The 22,135-nt window shown below is 38.3% G+C and overlaps 1 protein-coding gene across 1 annotated transcript in view; it reads right to left on the bottom strand.

Annotated features, from left to right (window-relative positions):
- Nucleotides 1-21,169, bottom strand: part of PIP5K1B (phosphatidylinositol-4-phosphate 5-kinase, type I, beta) — a 101,146-nt gene extending 79,977 nt beyond the window's left edge. The window contains exon 1 of the mRNA XM_014951662.1: nt 20,955-21,169. The gene's annotated coding sequence lies outside the window, so the exon portion shown is untranslated. The remainder of the gene's footprint in view (nt 1-20,954) is intronic.
- Nucleotides 21,170-22,135: the final 966 nt, after the last annotated feature.

Raw genomic sequence — 22,135 nt, 5'->3', positions numbered from 1 at the left:
AGATTTGACAGCTTACAAGAGTCCTGCCAGCTTCCATTTAAAGTGCTACACCTAGTGCATTAACCTGTTCTCTAAGGTGAAACAGACTACAACGGTAATATCCAGAGTCACAGAAAATAGTCATAACAATAGCACAAGTTATTGCTACATACTTTCTGTAACAAATCACATTCTTCATTTTGCAAATAAGCTGCTCTGACTTTTCAGATGGAAACTTGCTTACAACAATGGAAATTCAACCGCAAATTTACTAAAGGAATCAAAGTTTAGAAATCCTTGGAAACACAGCATACTGCACTCATCCAACAAAACACATCCCTCTCCATTTGTAACTTCTGCATTTTTTTAATTAGGCATCACAAAGATAACTTGAAAGCCCTCTAGGAAGAGGTGGTTTGGTGTTTGTTTTTTTTTTTCAACCTCCATGGATTTCTGAATTCAGATCTTCATTCTTAAGTCTTAAATCTTACTTCTTTACTGCGCACTAGCCTATTTAATCTCTACTGTCAACTGCTGTGTCTTGAGTTCTTCTCAGAAGCAACAAAGGATCCCTAATGTCTTTCCAAACACCAACTGTAAAAGCAGAGCAAACTTTCTACTGCATAGGATATGGTGTTCATGTATTAAGAACTATGGGACTTTTCCAAATCACTGAGCCCAGACCAACAATCAGAGAGAACAAACATTTGATCCCTGACATAACTGACATCATACCGTGTATTTTGCAGAAACTGCTAACAGCCCCTCCTTTTACAAAGTTAAATGGCCTCATTAATTTCTCATTATTGTAATAGACTAAAAGCATATGAAGTAGAAAGGCATATTTGTACGTAGTCAAAGACAACTTCCCAATTCCTAATTATGTTTTCATAATTAAGATTTCATGTGCAAACAACAGGAGCTTTTAGAAGACTGGCAATCTTTCTATAAAGCCAACCAGAGTTACAGATGAATAAAAACTGTCAAGATGGGTTTTTTTTTTGAAGCAAGTGAAAGAAGGAAACCTCTGCACACTATATACAACTGTATGCAATTGAAGAAAATAGAAGTTACGGTAGTATCACAGTGAGGGGCACAGGTAGAAGACATTGCAGAGTCCAGAATCAGAGCTCTGTTCCATTACTTTGGCATCTTTGATATGGCAGTGGTCATAATGTCACTAACACATACCAGACATTGCCCTTTGAGATAATACCACCACATAATGCATGCTGTGCAACAAAATACTGCAGTGTGTTGGGACAAGTGGTTAATTAATGAAACAGAAAGTACAATTAGAGGTAAAATTCTTCTACATTTGCCTTTGATAGTATGTGCAAAATTGAATGACAGGGATCACATAACACAGTGGCCATGATTTTTGTAAGGAAAAAGAGGAAAGCTTCATCACTCACATAACTGGAAGGTAGGATCCAAGGCGAATAAAACCTCATACAAGGGGAAAAGGAGGTCAGTGCAAGTATAACTTACTTTCTAAAGAAGTGACACAAACAGAGGTGCAAAATATCCCACACCATGCTGTTAAGGGAATACACACAAAAGAGGAATTTGGTTTTAGTGATCTGGAAAGAATCATGCAAAAATGGAAAATAGGTCAAATGGGTAAGGCTAAGCATTAAAAGCACAAAGTGAACACACAAGATCAAAAGCAGAAAAGCACAGAACAAACCACTGGGACAAGAAATCTGTATGAAACAAGAACTTCATGATGGTTGTAATGCTCTATTTTGAGACCTTTATCTTTTCTCTACCCATCCATATTTTTCACCCTATCAAAATGTCAGCCATTCTAATTTTTTCTTCATCAACTCAACATTGCTATGCAAACATAACTTTGCAACGGGAGAAAAAGAATAGAAATTATTTGCTTAGAAGAACATTTCAGAAGAGACTATTGAGTGGACAACACAAAAAAGCTGTGGTTAAAATAATTCACATATATGAAACAGATGGCATAATTTGTTCATCAGTTTTCCACAGGCAACTTGTAAGTGAAACGCCACTGGGAATTATTTAGCCAATTAGCATATTAGCATATAATTATTCACAACAAAGTTTGCAGAAGGATATGCTTGGAAACACTGAGCTTGGTGCTGCAGTGCATTATCATGATCTTTAAGTTCTCTATGCTTTCTTACCCTGCATTCTGCAAGTGTAACTTCCACACATACAGCTTTTACTGAATGCTAGCTAAGTTAAACTTTTCAACAGCCAAGTTATCTAAGAAACTCAAGTCTTTAAAATCCCATTTTTCTCTTCATTTGAGGACTCTTCTATACAGCTGCGAAAAGATAGCTGAAGAGTGGGACTGACTACCTGGGAGGATGTGATAGGTAATACTGGAGGTTTTTTTGACAGATTAGACAACTGTTTTAAATGCAGTTGGTACTATCTTGAAGGAAGGGAAAGGTGGATATCTTCTCATCTTTCCTTCTGGTTTCCATAGTATCACCGTCTACCACTCAGGCTGTATATCTGCAGCAATTTCAGTTGATCCAAGCTGCTGCTGCTATGGTCCTGCTTCCAAGCACGCATTCACTAGCATCCTTACTATGGTGCCAGGGCTCCTCAGGCCCCACAAGAACTCACCTAGACAACAACAAAAAAGCAGCCTATCAAAGTATAATAATAACACTGAAACTCCTCGCAACGGCAATCACAGTTTTTACATGGACTCCCTTGAGATCAAGAAGAATCTTGGGAATAAGGAAGGTGATGCAACATGTCAGACCTTTGGCCCATGCTGAATGAGAGATCGATTGCCTTTGTTTCACTCACTCACATGTTTTTGCGTAACCTCAGAGTTGCAAGTCCACTTGTGACAAACCACGAAGCAAGACTGAGAGGCAGGTGGAAAGAAGTGTTAGCAGAAGTGCCCAATGGGCTGAGCAACAGCACTAGAACTAAGCTCAAGATTAGCTTGGGGGAAGTATCTACAGTAACACACAGCTAAAATCAGGTTCCTAAATACACATTTAAACAGTAACTTGTTTTTCAGGGGCCTAGCCTGTGTGAGAAATAAGGTCACTCAAGAATGGATACAGAAGACCAAAGTAAGGACCAAACCTGAAAGTTATGCCTAAATTCAGATGAGATACACTTTACGTTACTGTACTGAACAATAAAATCTACTATGACTCATTTTAAAAAATCCTTTATCTTCCTTCAGGAAAGTTAAAACTGCATTTAGTAGAAGTTTTCCTTGGATCCCTCCAACTTAATTTTAGTTAGAATTTAACAAAAAGCTCACTTTATTCTTGAAATTGATTTTAAGGAACCTCTCTTATACCATTCTCAGCACAGAACAATGCTTACATCACCAAAATTCCTTTGATTAGATTAAGAGCTCTCCGTTTCCTGTAAAGCAAAAGTTCCTTAAAGACCTTTCCCAATCACTTGCAAAGCTATGGAAAGGGAGACCATTATCCCATTTTAAGAAATGCCCTACTAGGCACGAAAACTGGAATTTTCTTGATTTAAATGAGTTTTTTAATATGTTTCTTTTCAAACTACAGAGACAGCTTCAAGGGAGAAAAAAATAATTTCAGAGACTCCATCAGACAAGAGTAATTAAAAAAACAAGAGTAATACAATAAAATAAAATTCTGAAACCAATTAAGGAAAGAACTGTTCAGCCTGTAAGGAGATAGTTGCTATTTGTCACAGCTGCTGTCTAGTTGTCATCAAACGGCGACAGCCATTTTACAGACACTAGAGTAGAACTGCACCACTGAACACACCAAAAGATCTACTAGTATTTTTAAAAATTTATTACATTCTCTGACCATGTTGCTGCTTAAATGTAAAGGTTACTACTGCCGTCATAAGGAACCATATACTTCTCTTCTCCAAATCAATCTTCGATGGGCAGATCGGAAGGAACAACCAACTACTTCTTTTGCCTGACAGCAGCATGACAGTATGCTGAATTTGGCACTCATCTGAAATTATTAATATACTTGTAGCATAGTTTAAGGAACAAAACATCAGCTTACATACCTATCCTACTGACATTAAGGAACATGAGGTACATCTTGGGAAGAAATATGTACAGTTCTTTTAAGGTATGGAAACCTAGCCACAGAAATTTTAAATGGCAATACAAAAGTTTTCAAATTAATATTTTTAAGTAGTTATTTACAGCCAAACAATACAATCAAATTGTTTTCCAATAGTCTTTCACTTGCCAAACCAATTTGAAAAACCCATCCCTGAACATTTTTGACATCAAGAAAGTAAAATAAAGACCTTACTAAAAACTTCTGCCAGTTCCAAAACACTCCATTATTTTTTAGATGTGGTATATATGCCACATTAATTGCACCAATATGAACATTTTTGTATAAAAAACCTCCAAGTTCATAAACAATATGTGAGCACTACCACAGTCCTCCTACCCAGGAACTTCTCCACCAATGGCCAGTTGGTTTTTTGGGTTTTTTTACATAACCTAGCCAGAAATATTATGGGAAAATTCAAGATCTTAAACTACCACTATAAGCAAAGGATACATCTGCACACAAATTAGTTTTTCAATTAAAAAAAAAGAGACAGTGAATACAATAAGAACGGGACTTAAAACAAAAAGAAGACAGTTCTCTGCCAGCAACAAGACCAAGCAGTGAAAGAGCACTTTCTAGCAGAGCCATACACAGCCTGACACCACTGAATTTTAAAAAGAACAGGCCAGAACCTGTCAGCTCCTCCAAGGAAAATAAGTGCAAGTATTCCCACAAATGAAAGAAGTCTCTGAATTCTTAAGAGCCAGAATAAGAATCGTCTTCCTTCACACAGAAGCCCTCTGAAATACTATCTACTCCTCTCAATGCATCATTCTAACTGGGTTAGAAGCATCATTATGACTAGGTTAGAGAAGGCATACAGTATTATCTGCAAGTCAGTTAATGGCCTACACCGTGTTTTTACAAAAGGTGAAAATACATCTTTCAGTATTTAAAAAGAAAAAAATAAACTAATCACACTTTTTGCCTAATGCATATTGTTTTATGAATTGTTAACTATAAAGAGAACAAAATTCCAGCAATATAAAATATAGTCACTGGCTATGAACACTGCATAGTTTCCATAAACTAAAGTGAAAAAAAATAATTAATTAAATCAATACATTCTCACAGAAACAGAGTGTTCTCACAATTTAAACAATACAGTGTGACACTCTACTTTCTGATATGCCTTACCTGGCATTCATCAGCTGGAATGCCTGATTAAAAAGTGAAATACGTTTTTCAGCCTATGATTTTACCAGTCATTGGGAGTGTTCAGTCCGAGGTGACATAACTCAGTATGCTGAACAGCACATATGCTTAAGTGTATTTATAGAAACCTGCCTTTCAAAGTTTGCTGTTAACAGTGTGCACTCAATACCCGCTGAACCTCTCCCTTTTGTGTCTTGTTCCCAAGAATAAGCAGCCTGACGGTTAGCTAAGTACGAGGGAGAAACTCAGCAAGAGATTGTGCATAGTTGCATAGTTGAACTGGGAGGAAAGAAAGAATGAGAAGCAATAGTGGGTGAAAAGCAAGGGAGTCAAAGCAGAAGGGAAATACGTGTTAATAGGAAGTATATGGATAGGAAAGGCTTTCTGCTGTGGTCTATTAAAAACAGGCCTTCAGTGCCATTAACTTTGAATAGTCAAAAGGATACTCAGGGGAGGCAAAAAATAAATTTAAAAAAAGTCAATATACAGCTGATAGTATAAAGTTATGCTGTAGGAAAAAGAGCAAAGAAAACCAATGTAACGTTTATCTGCAGGATGATACAGGTATTTTTGTCTCAACATACAGAAAGGTCAGTTCACTGACCTGCCCCGTGTCCTAACTGTCAGGCAACTACTACCTATATCAAATGTCATCAATCCATGGTCAAGATCAAGGAGACAGAGCAAAACAAAATGAACCAGCCAAAACCAAAGTGCCGTAGAGCTTAGCTACAGGGGCAACCATTGTAACTTGCTCCTGCACTGCACAAAGCTTCAAGAGATGTACCTGCAAAGAACTATTGCAGGGGATTTGTGCAAACAAACCACGACTTGCTAGTGCAAAAGCGTGTTACAGGTCAGCAGACCTGAGCAGCTTCCTACAGTAAATCACATTTGCTTACATCAGGCTACTGTGAAAGAAAGGACTGCCCTGCCTTGGCTTCATCACTTTCAGATATTTATCAGGAACTACTGACAGAAATTTAGCCTTTACATTCAGTGAAAATTATATATATACACACACACTTTTTCCCATATTTTCCTCTACTATTTGGTACCAACCTGCAGCTGGTGTACCTGTGTGAGATGTGATTTTTATTAGCCTTAACTGTGCACATCAGTGCATAACATTGTGATTCGAAACTCTTCAACAATTAAGCCTTCACATCTCTATTATCAAGCCTCCTAATTTCTTTCAGTTGGCAGTTGAGTAGCCCTGGCTTGAAGACAACTACTTAACATCCTTTTCTGCTGTCGTTTCTTTAATTAAGGAAAAAAACAACCAAACCAACCACCATATATATGTATCTTTAAGCCACTGCATAGTTTGATGCATCCCTGTGAAGAACACATCAAGTACAGCAATATTTGCAGATGGATCAATCTAAACTATTACCTGCATGCATAATTTTGGCTGAACAAAAAGCAATCATAGAAAGAATTCTGCTATCAGAAAGTCAGAGCAGAAGGATAAAGTTTAAGTTCTATGACTTAATAACCAGATGAAACCTCTACAAAAGCAAACAAGAAGAAATCAGCAAGATATTAAATGCTACTTCCATTTTTTTTGCACTACATGCTGTCAGTATTGGGAAACATTCCCCTGTACGGTTATTTCAAATATATTGATCTTTAGTAGAAGATGCTGGTAGAGCATATTTTAAAACCTTTTCAAGTACCTTAGACAGCATTACTGTCCACATTTTGATGATCCTCCAAATGCTGTTTCACGATGCAACACAGACAGAATTGGAAGTGTAGGTGCACAATGTTCTGCAGCAGGAAGTAATATCTGCATGCAGAAAAGAGTTTTTGCTTGCATATTCTGTGTGGGATAATTTGATAGTTACAAAAGAAACTATCAGAGCTAGGGGAAGCAATCGAAGAAGCAAGATATGAACCTATACTTCTGTATTTATTTTGCAGAAGTCCTATGTCACACTGTTCTTGCAAACTGAACAAAGACACATGTTTCAGCTCCTTTCCTACCTCTTACCAGAGGCCAAAATTAGCTTCACAGGGATGAGTAGCACAACCACAATAAACCTGAAAAATGGTTAAATGAGTGAAGTACATTCTGCGATATGTTTTTACCACATACATCTAGACCTCACAAGCCCTTTCTTTTCCTCTGTCATTATACCATTCAAAATAGGTCAGAAATTAAAGAGAACAGAGAATGTAAAGGTTGCATGCGTAGTACTTTCCTTCTTTTAAGTCACATAGAAGTTTAACTGTAGGCTCTGAGAGAGAAATACAGGATATCGCTATTGTGATTTACCTGCATTTGCATCTCATGGCCACAATTTCAACAAATAGCATTCACGTGTATAGCAGTTTATAATCACAGAAGGAGCCCACCTCTTCTAATTCTGCATAGACCTCAGGCACATGCTCTCTGCTGCAAGGCCCGAATACAAAGCACTCCACTCTACAGTCACTCAACATCAAGCCCTGTGCTCCTCATCCTACACAGAAAAGGAGAACCATGCAGAAACCTGCATTTTTCTCACAGTGCCTCATCCTGGACACGATGACATAATTCCTAACTACAAATATGTAATCTATCAGGTTTGCTCCTTCATGTGCTCATTGAAATTGTTAAAAGGTGACTTTGCAGAGTGCCATTTCTTATTCAAAATCTGGACTATCTTCTTGTTTCAACCAATCCACAATCCTGCTAGACAATTTCTGGTGTAATCTCTAAATTCCACCACTAAACTATACAAATGCTCACAGGGTAACTTGAAGGCCATTTCTTTTTTCCATTTTGCAGTTTGTTGTTACATAATTCTTGCCAGAAAAACATGTACTTGATAATAAGGGAAAAAATACAGCATGATTTTTTCCCACCAACACTCTGTGTCAAATGAAATTCATTAATATTTTTGGACATGAAGATAGTCCATAAATACACTCCAAGTAGGCTTTTTGCAGAACACACCATTTTATCAGTGTTAAATTTGAGATGCGAGTTCAAGAACTGCCTTTGCAGCTCATTAAACCAACGTCATTTTGACTGTATGCTGCAGAATGTGCTATCCTGTATGAGCAAGCTTCACCACTATATTCTTACACTCTAACTTTGTCACTGAACACCCTTTCCCAATATAGTTTCTTCTTATCACTTGGCACCATGCATCTTTATTTCCATAGGCCTGTAACATTTGCAAAAATGCAATGACTGACTAAGTGGAGGATGAACAGTCCACATCCACTCTCTTGAGATGTGTTTTTTGGACAGCATTTATAAAATAATTAGGAACAAGTTTAAGATGTTGCTCAAAAATAAGAGAAGGAATACTGGCTCTGAAGAAATGTTTCTTCCTTACTTCCTGCATCACTATGGCCTTAGGAAAATTACTCTGACGCTTAACTGCTTGCAGAACCAGGCTCTGTTTAAAAAAAGTAGCTATGTCACAAACTGAACAAAACCCCCGCCTCTACTGCAATAGCTGCAGAAGCATCCACATAGGATTAAGTTTTGCTGTTCCTATTCTAAGGAAACTGAATGGGAAACTACCCCCTTCTGAAATTCCACAGTTCAGACTGGTCTAAAAGGGAAATTACATGAATGCTTTTATTAGCTGTAAGTATAAAGACAGACTTACATGTGAAACTACCCTTTCATGCGAAATTCTGATATACTATGCCATCAACAATTGCATCTTCAGATAAGAAACAGACACATCTCTTACGAAAAAAAGAGTCTGTATCTGAGTTAGACAGCCAAGAACCTGGAGCCCACACACAGGAGAAAAATATATGTCTAATCATGGAACTACAGAGCCTCTGATAGCGTTATTTTCTTTGCAGAAGTGTGTCATAACACTCTTGCCACTTTTCTTATTCCTCACCTCCAAAAATGGAAATTGCACGCAAGCCACATTACTGTAAGGATCACCTGTATATTTGAAGTACCATTATTGTTGCTATTGCCTGTTTTGACTTTGCTTTGGAAGAAACTGGACTTCCAAAATTAGAGTGCATTCTGATCAATCCAGAATCACTGAACTTATGAAGGGCAGTTTATTTAATCCCTGTTCTGCACTGGGACTATAGCAGATTCATGGTTTTGCTCCTTCAGACTCTTGTAAACATTTGTATAATATGGAATGGCTTCAGAAATATCAGAAATCTTTTTTTTTTTCCCCACTACTGGATGTGTATTTGTTAACTCTGTTGGTTTGTTTGAGAACAACTGCCTCATCAGTTTTCCACTCTTAATCTGATTTTTCAAATAGCCATTTCTGCCTCATCAATTCTTCAGTGGTAACCCAGCTGAAACTCATATCTTACCATGCCATAGACATGAAGAGGGCTGCACACCACCTTTCAAGCTACAGAATTAGAGGTAAGTGCTGCAGAAGAGGCTTTATTCGTCTATTTATGATAAGCGCTAATTGTCCATAAAATATCTAATGCATGCTAATACATATTTTTTTTATAAGTGGAAGAATCTTGCAGTATATACAGGGTGAAATTTATCTGATTTCCCATTTCAAGGAACTGGAATCAATCAAAGAAAGCAAGACAGATAGTTGAGAAGATTGTTTCACTGTTCAATTGACATCCTTGTTTCTAACATCTATTTGATAGGGCATAAGCATCAGCAAGTACAATTTTTGGAGATGCTGCTATGTCCCTGTACTCTCCGAAAGATCAAGCCACTTAAGGTTGTATTCCATGACACATTTTGCTAATTATGTATATTCAATCTAATTTTATTTGAACTTAGTTACTTCAAAGTGCAAATCCTGGGGAACAAGTAAACAGTCACCCTTAAAAGTGTGATTTTAAGATTCATTTAGATTTAGAATCATTTAAGGTTCATATAGAACTTGGAATGAGCTGTAATAAAAATATTCACCTGAAAATTTTGTTCCAGTCAAGAAGAAGGGGTGGTTACAGCAAGTTTACAGTACCAAAAAAATGTTTGCTTTCTAAAGAAAGGGTAAGAGGAGAGGGGCACTGACAGGATTAGAAGTGTTTTAGGAAAATCAGGCCTAAACATAAAGAAGAAGAGTTCTTGAGCTTCCTTTACAACAGAAAGTGCTGTTACGATACCATGTAGTAGCTGTCTAGGCTACCTAAAACAACAGTAGAACATTTATGCTTCATTAAGATGCACATTAAAAGAAAAGAAAGATGTCAAGTTTGAAGTTGTGAACTTTCCACATGCTTCTGTTATTTTTCATGCTATAATATATCACTTTGTTGGTAAATGCACATCTCAGTTTTGTTTCATCAGTTATTAAGAACACAATGAAGTAGTATCAATCCAGTGTCTTCTAGTCTGACAAAATTCAGACCTCATTATTCTTTGCAAAAGTTACTTTTACTATGTATTTACGTATGCATAAATAAAACTAGTATTTATTCTCCTATGTACATAGTACCCCTCTTCTTCCCCAATTTAGGGCATAAATACTGAAATTCCAATGTATTTCACAACTACTACAGGAGCCAGGCTACAGAGATCTCTGTAAATGTAATCCCAAATAAGTATATTATGCAAGTCTCAAGAGACTAAGGAAAACACAGGAGAGGTAGATCACTCCAGAAGATCATTTTGCTTGCCTGAGAGTTAGTTCACTATAATGTCTGCTTTCACTGCAGAGAGCCCTATTCTCTTGAAGATAAAGTAAACGAAGAGACGGAAGGATCAAGAATGACCCTATAACTTCCCAACATCACTGCTAGCTTTGCTAATTATTCAGTGAATGCCAGGTCTGATTCTCATTTACAAGCATATAATGCCATGCGTCAACAGAACATTATCTGGCAGAATAGAATATATTCCAATACTTTATAGGCACAAATAAAAAGTCACCTAATAGAACATAGGTAATAAAATACATTGTCAAGATGCCTTAGATGACATAGGTGCTTCACAGTGACAAATCTGATTCTGTGTGCTGCGGGAGTCTCTTACAAGGGGTTCACAGCCTGCATTTGCTTAGCATGTACACAGACAGGTAACAGGCAGAGCGCACCCCTCTGCTGCGCTACCATGAGGAACCACAGGAAACACACACGGTGGACAGTGGTCCTCAGCACAGGATGTCACACCTTCCTACACTCAGTACATTGTATTTCCTCTTTTTTTACAGTTAGCCCTTAAAGGTATAGCTCTTTAAACCTTTTTTTCTTCAGTCCTTAATGGTCTCTCACATGAAGAGCTGAACCTCTGCATCCCTCACTTCTGTCAGAAGAAACTGCAGGGACTCAACAGCTCCCATGGTGTGAGCCCTAATTTTCTCCCCAGATCCCAGGTTTTAAGTGACAGCTTGTTGCAGAGTATTGAGTTGAACTTGACAATCTAAGTGCAAGTGTTTAATCAGTAAAAACTTAGCGCAGGCCTTATATACTGAACTTCATGAAATGTTTTTACCTTCAGTGCCTTATACAACAAATTCATAAAACCAGAACCGAGGTTACCAGAACCAGCTGCAGCTTGCATGTACCATCTAGCTTTCGTTCTTCACTAAAAAGCAGTCCCATTAGATGTGCTCTATAGAATCTGTGACTTTGCATTTAATTTCAATGGTGGAGACACAATGTCCAGCAAACATCATAGAAGTTATAAGAAAACCATCAAAGATTTTTACTTCCCCCCTTCAAAGTTTGGGGGTACTCCTGCAAATCCCATCCTCCAGTAGACTACTGCCATACTACCTAGATACATAGTGTTTCTCAGAGTTTGCAAAGCACCTTTTAAATATAATTTACAGTTGATAGGTGGAAACAATACATTCACAGAACCAATGTTTATACTGAATATTTCTGAGGTCCCACAGAAACACTTTACCTGTCCATCTCCCTGTGTCAACAGCCGCTTCTTGTTTCAATTAGTAGAAGTACCACCAAAACACATGAGCCAAGAATTGTTTGCTCCCAACCTTTTCACCCTCAGCTTTGCTGCTTCTATATGTAATATAGAACTGTTCCAAATGTATTCTGCATAAAAATATAACATAAGCAATACTAAATGAGCACTGCAAGCAAACATCAAAATATTTAATGTGGTTGCTACTGCAACAAAGTTTTAACCCAAGTATTTGCCAAATTCCAGTCCAAGGCTCATCACTAATATCCCTAGAGATTATTACAAATGGCAAAATGGAGTCTCATTTTTCAGTAGGCCTACTTACTTACCCCTTCAAACAACTTAGTAAAACGTATACATTTCTAGCAGTTTTCATTAATTTGTGATGCTTTAGCACAATATTACAGTGTTGCAAACAATGAGAAAAATGTTTAAACTTCAACAGACAAGTTAAAATCCCAAAAGAAACTTACCATCCCTGTAATTAGACCTAAGTTTCAAGTTAAACTCTTTCTGCTTTGAAGGTCTATGTGAAAATCAAGACACTGTTCAACAGCAGCCAACAAAAATATCCCAAGGCATCTTTTGTTTTTAATGCAATTTTTATGAGCTGCACCTCTCATCATGCACTTTATCATCATTTGTAGGTATAGCAAAGCGAAACTAAATTCTACTAACATCATGCTGTGACCAAAAAAACCCCAAACCCAAGCAAACAACTTATAAATTACTTCCTACCACAGTCTGTTATTACACTTCTAGCTTCAACTGAAATTACCACTGGCATTTTAACCTCCAGTTTAACCATTCCAAACAGAAAATGTACTCATGTGCTTTCACATTTGCTATAGCTAATGATGCTATCCCAATACTTACTGCACATTTAACCAGATATCCACTGGACATTAAAAAGATAGATCAGGCTTGCATAGGCAAATAAATGCGGAGATGGAAGGAATTTCATATCACATTTGTTAGCTGCATAAATTAAACTCAAAATTCTGTAATATCATCATCATATGAACAGGCCAGATAATTTCAGATAAAAATAAACTGTACAGGATGATTTTAGATTTCAGCTCTTCCTTGAGCCCCTTCTAATGAAAGAGAAATTCCCTTGAATTTTGCCAAGAGCTACGAACTTCTTAACACTATAGTGTCCCACTAACTTCCAATGCCCCTCTGATCACAAAGTCAGCCTGTCACAGGGATGCAGTGATAAATAGGTAAGATTCAGCTCAAGAGCTACAATAATGCCATACATGGAAAAAGTTTTAAAGAGATTTTTTCATAATTGCTATGGTGTTTATTTCTGAAATAAACCACTCCGGTGTTTTGGTAGCCTGCCTCAGGACAAGAAAAAAAAAATAAGTACACCAGTCTGCAGTATCTCCCTTTTGAAAGGCAAATGTACAATTAAAGGTATATCATGACCTGACAACATATGATATTATTTAAAATAATGAAGTTAAGTGACTTAGCTTCCAATACACAATTAGTATAGATGCTATTTTTATGACTGCAATTCTCATTAAATGCCTTAATTTAATAAAAAGATGTTTGTTCCTTAGCTTTTTTTTTTTTTTAACAGAACATTTAATTACTCAAACACAACTTGACGCAAAAAGTATGAAACATGCAAAGCTACGCTTCATTGTATAATATCACAGCATGGCCAAAGAGATCAAGCAGTCCTTCAAACGTAGGTGACTTTCATAATTCATTTAAGTTAAACACAGACCCAACCAGCCAGAGATTATGTACATGTGTTAGTTCTTTATGGTAATGCTACATGCATCCCAGATGCATATCTCATTGCTATCTGTCATCTGCATCAACACTGCATTGAGTCTTCCCTCTGCCAGCTGTGTCCTGGGGCACATCTGCCCAGACCATCATGCCACTGATGAGACTGTGGACACCGGCAAGACTGCCACTGGGAAGAATAGTAAGGGTCAGAGGGGTCTTTGCCCACATAAAAGAAATGTGGGCAAGTGTAGAAAAGATGTGGCCAGGTACAAGCTCCGTTCCAATCTTTGCATCAGGGCACACACCTATCCAATTCCAATATCCTTCCCTTGCTCACTCGAAGAATACCCAGGCTCAGATCTCACCACATCAGCTCCTACGTGTATTAGAAGGAGAGCCTCTGGATGACAAGCCTACGCAGCAGACTAACAAAGGGAACATGAATAGTGGGATCACATGAAAGCATCTTGATTAGGTTTCAACATTCTGCGGTCACAGATCATCACTTCATACCAAACTTGGAACCACAGTTCAAATTGTGAGATGCAAAGGGCAACTCTGAATTAATAACTCTGGTTACTTCTGCAATGTGTATGGACATACTGGGAGGAGTCAAGGCAAGTGCTAAAGGTAACTACATCACTTAGTAATTGTGCAGATGTTCGTGGCTGCTTCCTAGTTAATGACTGACCCCCACATAAGGTCATACGGCTGTTAAAAAATTATTCTCACATCACAGGTGAATAAATGTAAGCAGAAAAAACATGAGGTAGGATAGCCTTATGATGCACAACTGCTTTGGGGCTGCAAAATCACACTGATCACAAATGCACTTCAACCACAGTAGTCTTTCTTGAGCAGGTTCAAAGATAAGTTCTGCAGTACACAAGTACTATAGGGATCCTTACACAACTTTTTGTCTGGAAAAACTAGGGTACAGAGGGTACTCTGCTCCCTAACAGTCAGACTGACATGTCAGTCTTCAGATGCATTTTCCACTCTGTAGAGTTCCTGTCACCTCTGTGACATAAAGCACATGAAGCAGAAAGAAGTTGGGTAGGTTCAAACACTGAAAAGACTTGTCAAAATAAACTCAGAGGTCAGTAATATGCAAGACGCGCTCTGTTTGGGTTTTACTACAATGGAGTTCAGAACCCAAAGAAATCAAGCTAAATCTAGAAACTGGAATCCCCAGAAACAGAGCAAACCATGACTCTTCTTTTCCTTTCTAAAAACATTTCTAACATTTCATATAGTAAGAAAAATTTGTTAATGTACATTGCTGAAACAATTTCCTTTCTTGGTGTTGCAAGGTACATTCATCTTACAACATAATCGGCCTGCTCACAGCAAACGTATCTTTTAAAATTAACAATAAGACAAGTGCACGTTAGAGACTCCCCCCCTTTACAACCAAGCCTATACAGAAAAGGAAAAAAGTGAGAGTACTAATGAGCAGTACAATAATTAGTTTAATGACTTACTGGATTGCTAATGGAAAGAGGAAGTTAATTGATCAGTTCAGCAGCTAACAGAAGGCAATGATCTCAATTTGAGAACCAGTAACTCTGAGGAGTGTTTGCAAACATTTTTCTTCTTTTATCCTGAAGCTTTGTATGCTTATTCTTGTCTAATTACAGCACAACAGGAAGGCTTGTGCTCACGCAATAATAATAACCTGGTCTGCTGAGGTAAGGAGACATAAATGAGGGAAACACTGCTGTCATTGCAGGCTGTATAGGCTGTAGGTGACTCAAAGCATTCATTTACTGCTCAAAACCTGCGGTTTGGCTAGTCTGCTACAAACAGCTTGTCAAATAACACAGACAGTCCTAGGTGGGGTCTGTCTGCATCAACACTTCAGACTCCAATGTAAGAGTATGCAAAGCACATGGCAAAAGTCACACCTAGGTATACACCAACACAACAAAGCCTGGTATATTCTCTAGCACAACAGTAACCTAACGAAAGAGAAGCAACTTTGTAAACCTTAAACAAAGGCACGGGGCAGCCTTACAAAATAACCAGTCTAGCTAGGTACTGGTATGTTTCTTGGATATTTTGCATGAGAACACCAAAGTAGACTGAGTCTGCTGTTTAACATATGCACACAATTAAAGTATTTCTCCACAGACAGGTCAAAATTAGTTGCCCATGTTCTATATAATTCCAGACAGTGAGTTTGGGACTGAGCAAAGATTAGAGTTTACAATACTCCAAGACTTAATTAAAGTTTTGGGGGCTAACAAGTAGGACTCTCCTCCTACTGCTGGAGTTTCATTTTTCAAATGCTGAAGCTTAAGACTTTGAATAAAACATCTTTAAGAATACATTTCAGATGTGAAGCAGTACACAAACCATCTTAGCCTACATATTTATAGTTATAAGCTACTCATTCTTAAGTAGTGGCTCTGAAAAAATGTACTTAAAAAACAAACAAAGAAACAAAATGGTAGTTTAAGAGTGAACATTTTACCAGGTATTCCTACACAAAAGAAACAAAAGCAATTGCAACAAACAGAGTAACTCCTCCTTCTCAGAATTTTTCCGCAATTGTTTCATCTAGTTATAACAGAATTTTAAAAGGTATCTTAAAATTATACAGGTATTTGTGTTTTAATTTTAGGTACTTTTATTTGTACACCAAGCAATAATATCCTATGCATGTTTTTCTGCCTAAAAATCAGATCTTAAACTGCCTCTTAGATAACGTCACCTCTGCTTTCTGCATATGCTTAGAATCACCATATTGACATGACTGAAGATTAAAGCATTCCCAGCAGCACTACATCTCTGTACTGGATCACCAATACACATTTCAGCAGAAGCCTACCAACCACAAAAAAATTAATTGTGAAAGACTATGATCTTTACTCATCCACATCCCCAGTAGTTTCAAACTATTTACAGTGTAAAGACCAGCAAAGCCCCAAAGCAAAGTAAGGTTCCAGTTTAGATTTTTGTTGCCACTCAGAAATACATACTAAAGTTCTTTCCATTTGCAGTACTTTGTGTCCTACAATAGTGATCTGTGAATAGCTGGCAAAAGGTTTATAGTGTAAACAAAACCTGATAACATGAAAAGTACAAGTATCACTATTTAATGAGATGACTTGTTACATCATCATGTTTGTATTAAAAACAAAACCAGAAGCCGTGGAGTACCATGAAAAGGTTTTCTGTTTCCTAGCCAAAAACCTCTTCGTAATACTTCCCTTGTTTCTGTGTTGAATCAAGTGACTGAACTTGGTGGGACATCTCTCTCCCCTCCCAGGACCTTTTACTACTACTCTGACCGTGAAAGTTTCTTTTCCTCAAGTATGTGCAAGGTTGAGCAGGGAATAAAGGACTAAAGTACCAGTCCCTCAAAGACTTCTGTGTTTGCCTGCCTTCATACACTGCGATATACTTTATATAATTATCCATACTGACTTCCAAATCACTCAAAATCAAGCACAACCACCAGTTTTGACAGATTCTGGGTACTCAAGTTTGACTTAAGGGAGTGCTCCTCCATGCAAGGTAAGTCACATGTGCCTTTATCTTTGCAGACTATACAGACCTCTGAGGAGTCTTACACAAGACCCCTCAGAGCCACAGAAACACCACTTTGTCTCACTGCAGTCTGGACGGCTGGGTAGGAGGCAATCTCCACACCACAGAAATCAGGACCACCCCCTCTGCTCTCTGAACAGACTCACATAAAATGTATCACAAAGAAAAACAGAGCAGATCCTAATCAGCGCCTGCAGGTGTGGATCTGCTGATTATGCTTTGCACTATGAAGAGGGTAAAGATGCAGTAATCTTTCCCTTGACTCGTAAGCCAAAAGACTACACAGCATGGCAACCCCTTCATCCACCAAGAAGGCAATTTTTCACCCCTCAATCCTCAGAGAAACCTCTCCTCATATGGTCAGCTGACACACTGGAGAAAAAAGGCTGAACAGAATTATGTAATGCCTTAGCAATATTTTTTTTAGAATTATGCATACAAAAAGATTTGTTTATTCAAACAAAGCAGTACACAAGCCCTTTCAAATTTGTAAGATGTTAAAACAAGAGAAACGCAAGCCAAAGACAGGTCCATGACAAATCTGCTACATTCCTTACTGGAGCCTTGAATGTCAAACTTGACACTGAACTAACTTTAAATAATAAAGTGATCAAAAAAATTAATCCAGACAGCACTACTGAAAATAAGGCTTAGTGCTCTTACCCGATATGGTTTTGGTTCTTTTCCACAGGTTTAAAAAAAAAAAAGTCACTGTCCTACTGTTACCAATGACCAGCAGACAAGCCCATTGCATACCACTGCACACACACACACCTTCCTAGCGAGCAGGAAGGATCAACAAGCTGTGTCGTGCTAAAGGCCACACTGTAAACCTGGGCATGGTTTCATACAAACATTGTGTTACTCTCAGGCAAAAAGTCTTGATCCTTGACACATCGAAACCATGACTTCAATTAGATGCAAAGGGAAAGAACATCTGCAGTACCTTTCAAGGCAGAAAGTTACCTTAGGCAGTATCCAGGGAATCACAGATCTTTCCATTTAGTTCAATCATCCTGTGAAGATTTTCATTTATGGCCATAATAGGAAGCAAATGAATTTCTAAACTCCTTTTTAATAATCCTACAACTTTACAGCTTGGGTTAGGAAAGGTATACTTAACTGTGAAGACTGGTATCTTGACCCAAAACAAATATTTTCATTAATCTTCTAACTGGAAACAAGCTGCAGCAATTGCTGCAATAGATTTTTATATTACCCAAATAAAAACTTGGCTGCTCCCCATTTCTCTGGGTTGAGTGCTTAGGATCGTTTACCAAGAACTGAGTTTCCTGGGGGGGGCAAAAAGAAAACAAAAAAAAAAAAGAAACCCCACATCCCAAATTTTGCAAGACCTCAGATTACAAACTGTTCTCCAAATCAGTCAGAGATCAGCAGAAACCTTTAGTAAGCTAAGAAAAAAAATTGAGACCATTTAACACACAGACTGTGATCCTACATTTGCCTCAACAATCATCAGTAATGAGCAAACCCCAGTTTGAGACATGGTATCTCATGCAGTTAATCCTCTTCAAGAGCTGAAAAAACCAGTCATTAGATTTGGGGAAGAAAGAACAGTTTGTAATGAATCCAAGAGGAAACGCTTATCGGCTCTTGTGGTCTTGTGGCCAACAGCAGGCAACTCCACCAGAGTTTACATAACTAAATGGGAGTCGCATTTCTGCACTTGGAAACCTTTCTACACACACCAGTCAGCAAGAGCAGTAAAGAAACCCAGGAGAGAGGCCAGCACAGGCCACCAGCCCCAGGAGAGACAGGGGCTCCCATCAGCTTGCCACCCTTGGTATCTTCCCCCAGTTGCTGCTGCTGGCACTAGCTATGCTGAGACCAGGGAAGTGACAGACACACCCCTGCTACAATTAAGCTATCATTTAGCTGCATGGATGTATCCTCTGGCATTTAGCTGACTCACACTGGTACCCAGGCCAAGAACTTCTCATGAAAACAAACTCAGCAGGAGAAAAAAGCAAATTACTTGCCCAGATAGAGAGAGATGGGAAGTTCTGGGTACAAAACAGCCCAAGGGGAATCCAGCCCATTCACTCCCTTTGCAGACACAAGTCTCATACTCACAGGTACGAGCTCCACAATAGCTCAATGGCAACAAGAGAAAAAGCCCTTTTTGGGCACAGAAAGTGAGGTTTAGGCTATGATGCAGAGTGGGGACGTGGTGGGGGCAACAGCTGTTGCAACCGAGCAACAAGTTTCTCTCCCTTGACTAGGTTACAGGAACGCTGACAGCAATCTCACTATTTTCTCATAAGCAAAAGAAGCTAATGGGTCTCATTCTGCTAATTCAACTGCTCTTCCACCTCTGCACTGCCATCTACACACCCCTACAGTACAACCCCACAAATGGTTGTACTAGCAAACTGCACCAGCTGCTCTCCACACCAATTTCTTTTGTTCTTGCAAAGTTATTTTTAACCTGGATCAGTTTGGTGATCCGATAGTATCACAAAGCCTCACCAACAGTTGTGCAACAACAATCAAAAAAGTGGCAAACTGCCATAACAGTTGTAGCATTTTCAAGTCACCTTTGGTGCTGAAGGCAACATCATATTAAACTGCAATGCTCATCAAGCTGTAAACTTGAATGCCAGCAGCTTCCTTCAGTTTAAATGACACAGCTACATTACTGGAGTTGTGAACAAGATTTACTAACTGCATTTGTAAATTATAGCAATATTTCTACTACTGAGTGGCATTCAACCATCTTTTATTTGTGTCCATTATACCTAATAAAATTTTGATCATAAACTAGCAGTTCTAGTCAAAGGACACCAAGATGGGTTTTCCAATTTATATCTTAACATGCCAGAAAACTGCAACTCTTAAGTTTGTACAGAGACAAAATAAGCTGAGTGGAACTCGATTCCTGATCCCTGCTACTTTTTTCATTGGATGAGTTTTATGATTCACAGTGAATGGTCTCCACTAAGAGAGGACAAAAGTAATCTCATTAACACTGGGCCATGAGCTTCAGACATGCACTTCGTACACAGCATCAGATGAATCTTTCAGCCTCTGTGTCTCAGCTCCAGGGTGTATTAACATGGGTGTTCCCTGGAGTCAAAGAGACATTTTAAATCGTATATCACTATGTACAGAATTTGAAATACTTCAGTAACAAGGATCTAATAAAAACCAAAGGGTGCCAAATACAGGAGGCTGGCTGGGTGGCATGCAGTCACACGAGATATGAATCTCAACCTAAAAAAGCTACCAATAAAAATGAGCACAGTTAATAAAATGGCCATCATCCATCACCTGCTTTACTAAACAGAAGCTTTCTATGACTACACATTTACACAGCAGCACAAAAGTTTTACAACTAACTTAGTTCTTGGCTGTGATGCAGATCACAGCCGTGATGTACTGAAGAAACTAATGCTAGCTTACTACTACTTTTAGTTTTTAAAAATCTTGCTTTTCAAAATACAAAACGCAAGCACATCCGGACAATGGTGAAAAAATACAAAGCATGTGCAACACCTACAACTTCCCCCTACTTTGCTGATCACAAATAAAACAGCTAGTTTTAAAGCAAAGAAGAAATAACAGTAAAGTGGTAGATATCGTACCTTGTAACAGGATGATATTGTTTTTCTAGTTCACAACTGAAGAATAAAGAAGGAAGGTAAAAGATGGGATTTCCAGCTCACTGAGGGAGGACTTGAAGTTTCTTCTTCACATTAAAGGAGAAAAAGCTCTTTCTGGACTGTACAAACATGAAGAATAAGACAAGATGCATGACCTCATAACCACAGCAGGAATCTCCAATGACAAATCAGACACTTGATCTATTTAAGGAAAAAAAAAAATCAGAATATCAGTGGTGTGAGTCCACAACTAACAGGTACAAGTACAAAATGGATTCAAACATAAATTACACCTAGAAGAGGAAGAATGGCCCAAGCTGTACCTAACACTGGATGGCAGGGAAGGCATGAGGACCCTCTTCCCAATCCCTGCCTAACACTGTCATTAAGACTTTATTTAGAAAAGCATTTCATTACATTTAGCTTGTGCAAAGTTTGCTATTCAGTTCTAAGCAATAGGGGGTTTTGAACATTACAACATATACCAAACTCTTCATCTTATATGCTTCTAAGTGCACATTTTATTTCGCCTGATTAGTGAAGTTTGCTTTTTAGCTACCACAGTATGTAAATTTCAACTATAGCACCATATAATTACCAGCAGTAACCAAAGTAACCACCACCACCAAGTATACATTCTGCAATCATTGTGTAAGACAAACGCTTACGCAGGCTCCCAGCAACTGTTAGCACAGCACTGTAACCTGCAGGGTGCTGAAAACCACACGGCATCTGTGCCAGCTCTTATCTCCCCTTAAAACCAAACGGGAGCTGGGGGGAGAAAGGGAGGCAGCGCCTTATGAAAAGCTGCCCAGGTCCTAAGGAAAGGCTGTTGCCACCTTCTGTTCTAAAGTAGCCAAGATGGCCAATACACTGAACGTGCCTTGGTTACGCAGACCACAAATACACACAGTAGGCACTGTACACATGGAGCTGCCAGGATCAGTAACCGTGTTCTCAACACTATATGGACACCATTATGCAAGTCACAGAGAAAGTGTTTTTTTACAGTTGCTAGCCCATTCTGCTGGTATCAAAAGTAAAACAAAGCAAACCTTTAGGCTAGATAAGAAACAAATCTAAAAAAAAATTAAAAAAAAAAAAAAATCAATGCCATTCCGCAAACACACACTATTACAGCAAACTGTATAAGCATATGCTTA

The sequence above is a fragment of the Calidris pugnax genome, unplaced genomic scaffold (genome assembly GCF_001431845.1).
Source record: "Calidris pugnax isolate Ruff unplaced genomic scaffold, ASM143184v1 scaffold207, whole genome shotgun sequence".
NCBI classification, from domain to species: domain Eukaryota; kingdom Metazoa; phylum Chordata; class Aves; order Charadriiformes; family Scolopacidae; genus Calidris; species Calidris pugnax.
Note: the sequence above shows the minus strand (reverse complement) of the source record. Positions and strands in the feature narration are given on the sequence as shown.